This window comes from Pyrus communis, chromosome 11 (assembly GCF_963583255.1).
Source record: "Pyrus communis chromosome 11, drPyrComm1.1, whole genome shotgun sequence".
Classification (NCBI taxonomy): Eukaryota; Viridiplantae; Streptophyta; class Magnoliopsida; order Rosales; family Rosaceae; genus Pyrus; species Pyrus communis.
Genome location: NC_084813.1, coordinates 6,013,340 through 6,020,897, shown reverse-complemented (window position 1 = coordinate 6,020,897; position 7,558 = coordinate 6,013,340).

The window sequence follows — 7,558 nt, the reverse complement described above, 5'->3', positions numbered from 1 at the left end:
TGATTTATTCCAAAATAAAACTTGTCATTTACTTTCCGCTCTCTAATTTGAATTTGGGTGCTTAACTGTTGATGGATGCCAAAATAAAATACAAAGATACGTAGAGAAAGTCGGCGGAAGTAATTTTTTGTTAGTGGAATCAGAAAATTTGTTTAGAGTGTGATTTCTCTCTGAATTTAATTATATAGATTAAGAGTGAGTACTTAATAGTTGGAGACATGCTGACTTGGGAAATGAAGAAGAATTGTATTTTTAAAAGGTGTGCGTTGAAGTTGCTCTATAAATAGAGCGTTCTATGTACTATCAAAATACTGAGAGGAATAAAAGATTAATAACATCAGTATTTATCCCTTTTATTTGTCATCCCCTTGTGTTATAGTTACAATGTGATACAGAAAAATCAATAACATCAGTATCTATCCTTTTATTTGTCATCCCCTTGTGTTATAATTACAATGTGATATTTTACACTTACTTCGCTCATATCGCTAGTAAATATTATCTCTTTTAACTTTTGCAAAAATGCTTCTACACGTAACATGCCTATGTTGAAAGGTCCAACTAAAACGCCATGAATAGAAGTGAAAATTTGGGCCAACGATATGAACCAAAAGTGGAATTTGGCCTTCATCTAATGTCCTTTTTTTTTTTTTTTGAGTATGATATTCATTGATAAGAGAGGAATCGGCACAAAGTATGAATAGTGTGTTAACATGAACCTCAGTAAAAACCTATGCAAGAGCCTGGAGCTTTCAACCTGATGGAAGGAAAAAAAAAAACATCTCGCACAAATAAACAAGTGTTTACTATCCTCACATCGCCAGGCAAATACAAATTAATTTGATGCATCTTCAAATAAAAGCATCCAAAATTAAGTACGGAGGTTCCGTCAGCCATATTAGCTCCTGAAAGCTTCCAACTCCAGCGCGAGCAAGCCTGTGAGCCACCTGGTTTTCCTCCCGTCTGACATGATGGAGCTTTGTCTGCGAAAAGTCACTGAGAAACGCATGGATATCGTTGATTATTGGACCCAGGGGAGAGCTATCATCTCCATGGCCGTTCATGGTGGCAATGGTAATAAGAAAATCCCCTTCCAGCACAACCCGAGACTCATGATGATGGATTTGTTTGATGAACAGGAGAGCACTTCGCGCGGCAAGAAGCTCCACATGCAGCGCTGATGCCGCAAACTCGACTCGCGCAGAGAGCACAGCAACAAAATCACCATAGCTGTTTCTGAGGATTACCCCCAATCCTCCACGGTTTGTTCGTTCTTCCCAGGCGCCATCAAAATTATACTAGAGCCATCCATCGTCAGGTTTAGTCCATCTTTGCTTAGTGCGATCCTTCTTCTTCATTTGTGGCGAGTGCCATTTCTTATACTCCAATAGTCAACCCTCCGCACGGACCCCTATTTCTCCCGGTGGCAATTGCACCCCATTCCACAACAATTCATTCCTTGTCTTCCAGATATTCCAAAGGATCATTCAAATGCTTGTGAAGATAATGTTTGGGCTAGATGAGCCATCCAATCCTGCAAGCTTAACCTGCAAAAAAATCATTAGTTCTTAAACCCAAGCAATAAAACCACACGGCTGCTACCATAGAGCAGTCCCTCAAAGACATGTTCGATAGTTTTCGGTTTTCCGACACAGAAAAGACAACCGTCGTCCTGAGTCACTTTGCGTTTAGCTAGATTATTGCGAGTAGGGAGGGCATCGCAGCAGCTCCGCCAAGCATAAATTTTGACCTTGTTCGAGACACACGCCTTCCACAATTTTCTCCAAAGATTTCCCACCTGTCCATTTGAAGCTGACGCTCCAGCCGCCTCATTCCCCGACTCCACCTCACTCCGAGCAATGTGATAAGCACTCCCAACCGAGAAGCGTCCATCTCTTTCGAAATGCCGAATCAACTTGTCTCGTACATCCATTATGCTCAGGGGGATACTGAGTATCACATCAATCTCTTGTGGACAAAATAATTGCCCCAGGAGCATCGCATCCCACATACGTGTTCCTTCACAGAATAATTTATCAACGGTAGCCTCCTTATTCCAGTCCAACGGGGTGGGTTAGTACTTTGAATTTTACGTTAGAAGGAGCCATGTCAGCCATACTTGAAAACTAAAAGATTTGCGACAAAATCCTTTGGAGAAAAGTTTTGCAAATCCGTTAATATGATATTACAGCACGTGAAATATATAATGCACAAATGTTTTAACATTTTTAAGTGTGTTCAATCATATTTCAACATTTTAAAATTAATAAAAGCATTTTTTGAGAAAATATTTTTAGGTTCTAAAAGCATTTGAAGTGTTTTCTACAAGAAGCACCAGTTATATGTGCTTTTACAGGATTTATAGTATTTTAACAAATGATTGTTTTCAACAAAAAATTCACCAAAAATAGTTTCAATCAATTTAAAAAAAAATTAAAAAAAAAACATCCAAATGAACTATTAGTCTACTTGAAATGTCAAAAGTGCTTTTATGCGTGGCACATATATTAACAAATGGGCAAGTAAATGCAGATATTTCAAAGTTATGGTCCATTATAAAATTTCACTTAATACCAAGGTGTAAAGTGCAACTAACGCCAATTAAAAGCAAAATCTTTCCCTCCAAGCTAATCAGCGTTCCTTGCAGGTTTACTTTAGCAATTTAATTGTGCTTTAAGCAACTCAAAAAATAAAAAAACAAAATGTTGTAAACTCGATGGTGTGTGCAGTGGAATAAAAGAAATAAGACACAAAATTAGAATAATAGGAGTACAAAAGTAACTCGCTCTATTATCTCATCTCTTCTTCTTCTCTTCTTCCTCTCTTTTCTCTCTTCCTCTTCCATGAACGTCTTCCTCTTTCGTGAGCCTTGTGTCTTCTGCCTATATCCTTTGTGTTGTGTGGGGTGTTGTATTTATATAGAAAGCAGGATTCGTATGAAGCAAATTTCGGCAGACAGTGGAAGGGCAACTTGCGCATTATTTAATTATTTGAGTGGACATCCACTGTTATACAACACTCGCCCTTGGATGGCCACAAGTCTTCGATTGACTCGTTAAAATCTTGATCTATTTTTGGATACTCCTCCTGATGAGCATTTTCCCCTGATTTCAAATCATTTAGGCTGATCGTTGGTCATTCTGCTACAGTCTCTTAGCGAGAAGAGTTGTTGAAAGAGGTGATTTACTTGTTGTTAACTTTCCACAGACTTGTTCTTGAACTGGGCTGGAGTGTCTTCTGATTTTCTCCAAAAGTTTGAATTTACTTCATTTATCTGGAGCTAAATTTGATTCAAGGGTGGTGGACACTTGATCTTGAATCGGACTTGTGATTTCTTCAAGGACCTCCAAGGCTTGATCTTGAATGAAATTGGACCATGAGGAGCTTCACGTGGCAAGTGATCTTCGGCTTTCTTGGGGATGAATTAACACGTGTTTGTTGCGCTTGTCTTCACATGCTTCAATGTATCATTTTCACTTGCTTTACATGTTCCTCTTGCAGAAGTGGTATCTTTCCTAGTTTTTCCCCATGCAGGTTTGGCATCTTCTTTTGCAATATTTGCTCACTGATGCAGAGTGGAATGCAAACCTTGCATTTGTATGGTCCTTCACTTGGTGACTCATCCATGCATGGCAGCGAAAGTTTGAGTGGAGGTTCCGACATATTGCTTTCTTTTATCCTTGTCTTGCAGGTAAGAATAAGGACAAAGGAAAGGACAGGGAGATTGCATGATATGAGATAATCTTGCTCTAGTGTGATTGGTTTTGAAGAGGTATTCTCGGAGATGAAGAAAACTGGGTATTTTGAGATGTTTTGTTAAAGATGCATTCTCGGAGATGAGGAAGAGTTAGGTATTCTTGCATGTCTGCGAAGGTCGACATATATAGAGATTTTTTAATAGCAAGTAGTGGTGATGTGCCTTTACTCTTGTCAGCAACTATGGTGTAATTAGAATAATAAGATTTACGCTTTTTCAACTTTGTCAGAGATCTTTGCAAAGTTGCAAGTGATATCCAAAAAGCTAAGATTGCGTCTGATAAGTATTAACAAACTTTATTCAGGAAAATCTGGCTTTTGAAATTCGAAGAGCGGTGCATCTTCGATCTTTGAACAAGTGGCTCTATTGCCTCTTCTTTTTATAGAGACATCAATTGTGTTCAAAAGTATGCCCAGAAAGTTGTTGCCTGTAGAAATTTTCCCCTTCTTGCACTTCTGAGATTTTATTTGACCTCATTTTTCCTTCATCATTTCTGAAAATGGATTGCCCATCTAACATTTGCTTAGATTTGAGTCTTAGAAGTGATATAGACGAGTAGTGTCAGGATAATATATGGCGCCCGTCCTTCTTATCTTTTAATGGTCTTTTTACGGTTGGGGACTTTGTGATGAAGAATAACATAACCGCTACTGTGGTAGATATGAATTTTCTCACTCTAAAGGATAATAGAATCCTTTCAAAACGGTCTGATGAGTCGGCTGTTCAAGACTCCTTGGCTCTCAGTGTTCAATGTTCGAGCTCTGTATCCAATATGGGCCAACGCCTACTTGCTCGAACTCACCAAGTTGAATCATTGATGGCTGAGGTAGCAAGTCTTAACTAAGAGATCAGAGGGCTCAAGCACGAGAATAGAGTGTTACACGTGCTTGCAAATAATTATTCTACAAGCATGAAAAGAAAGCTCGACCAGTTACTAGGAATTCGAAAGTCAGATTCAAAGTGATCACCAAAGGTTCGTTGTTAGATTACGAAGGCAACTGATGTCTTCCCCTTCTAGTGTTTTGCTAAATACTGGGGTGCCACATGATCAATCTCCAGTGCCTCCCCCTTCTGGGGTACTGCCGAGTACTGAGGCTTCACATGAGCAACCTTTGTGAAGGCTTCATCCTGTTTGTTTGTTTTAACTCATGTGTATATACATGTCTGTAATATCTCGGAGATATTAATAGATAAGCTTTATTTCATTCAATGTATTGTGTAAATACAATAAAGCATATACTTCACTAAGATGTGGTACTTCTGGACCAAATATCAATTCATCTTTATCCTCACGAAGATAAACAATCATTCTTAGTGTCTACATCATTTGAGTATTCAACTCATAATCTTCAATCCATATGATTCTTTAATATCATAAACATCATGGATAAGATTTGTGTTGGCATATTGTTCGATCTGCAGTTCGAAACAATATTTCTCTCAACACTTTATAATCTTTCTAGACTCTTCAGGAGTCTCAATTTAATATTATTTACTATTGCAAGAGATTTAGTATGTTGCAACAATATCATAATGATAGTACTCACTAAGGCAATTTATACCATCTATTTGTATTTAAGTACATATTTTATGCTTTGCCCTTCCAGGGTTTTCTTCAAGCAATCTGAATCCTTGAGGGATTTTCTACACTTCATGACACATTTTCCTTTTGAATTTATATAGGGCAATTTGCTTCCATGTATATTTGAGGGATTTACTTATGGAGATATGATGTGGGCGACTCATAACCCTTCATATATAATTCTCTATTCATATGAATTTGTTTATAAGAGCATAATTTCAGGTTTCAATTAGTAACCTTGTGTCATATCATATTAATGTAATTCACTGTATTACAGATGCCCATATGTAATCTTATTTGATTCAACATCTTTTGGCTATTTGTATTATATACACATATATATAGGTCCATTTTCCATGTTCTTACAAGATTGTAATGGAATTGCCTTTCTCCATTTTTAGCAAATAATATTTCCTTTCGTCGACGAACAAAAGAACATGACTCAATATCAATACAGCTCATTGATGAATTTAGTAGCTACTTGTAAAAACCAAAATTATCATTGGTTATCATCAATCTGTGATCCCATATTCTCAAGTGCATGCACATGCATAAATTTTATTTTATTTTTTTCATTTCTTCTGGATATCCATTGCCTCTTCAAGGGCATGACACTATCTCTTCCAGGATAGTCATAATTTAGAGAATGCGAATCATAACCTCTTCTTGAGCGTTATAGAGCTTGGATTGTAATCTTCACTTCTGGGAGTTGAGTCATTGGAACCTATATGTCTATCATGCTTCATGCATGAGATATCAACATTCTCATGTCCGCGGATTGTCTTTTCTGGGACATATATCCATGCGGCGACTGTCATGCTTCTAGCATGTAACAGTTATGCTTCGGGAATGCAAAAGTTCAGTAGTGCCATATTCTTCTTCTTTCGAAGGACTGAACATTTTGAGTCTGAAGGTTTGCCACGGTTCAGGTGTGTAACAGATAAATCATTTACTACCTCATTATATTGTCTAACATGGACATTAATTCTTGTAGGCACATTTGTAGCAAGTATATGTGATTTCATCACTTTCGTTGCATCATTAAATTCATCTGGCATTTAATTGACACATCATTGCATCATTCAATTATTCTTACTTCGTTTTCATATTGATTGCTTCGTGAATCAAAATAAGACAAATTCTCTTTATTCTTCACATACTTATGTTGATGAACAAAAAGACCTCTTGCCTGATATTCAATTTGTAACCTAAGAAAGAAATGTAAAATACCAAGATCCTTCATATCAAACTCTTTGGTCAACTGGGATATCACAGTTAATGCTAAAATCAACCGAACTGTAGTAGGTTTCACAACTATACTAAAGGTCTCATAATAGTCCAAACTGACTTCTTGAGAAAAACCTTTGGCTACCAATCAAGCCTTATATCGTGCCACAGACCCATCTGAATTTTACTTGAGTTGATAAATTCACTTACATCCAACACAATTTTTGTTTGAAGGTAAAGGAACAAGTTTCCATGTATGTTGTTGTAAAAGAGCATCCATTTCTTCCTTCATAGCAGCTTGCCACTACACAGACTTAGAAGCAGCTTGAAGAGTATATGGTTCTTGGAGAGACATTGAATCAGAGCACTGTTGAGAAACATAAGCTTTCTTTTTGTAAATGCCAAACTTAGACCTAGTCTGCATTGGATGACAGTTAAGTATCACAGATTAAAGATCAGCAACCTGAGAAGTAGTAACATCTGGATTGTCCTCAGTATGTATCACTGAATTAACCGAAGACTCCCTTATTGCAGAAGTAGCTAAATCACAAGTGCTAGAACCCTTTGATGAAGAACAAACAAGGTCACATTGTTGAGTTGATGAAGGACTAGACTGAGTAACATGGGAACCAAGAGCAGTGAAAGATGGACCCACAATAGGATAAGGAATTGGAATAGAAGTAATAGGAGTAAATTTGGTAGGATGACCAACTAAAGAATATTGTTTAGTTGTAGGTGAAGTGGGTTGAGATGCAATAGAAAATCCAGGAAACTTTTTTTCACCAAACATTACATGTCTTGACACAATGAGTTTATGGGTGTGGATATCATAACATATGTACCCTTTATACTGAGATGCATACCCAAGAAACAAGCACTCAGTAGTTTTGGGTTCCAACTTAGTGGATCGATATGGTTTCATAGATGGATAACAAGCACACCCAAACACTCTGAGATAATGAAGTGTAGGCGGGGATTTGTATAAAACTTCA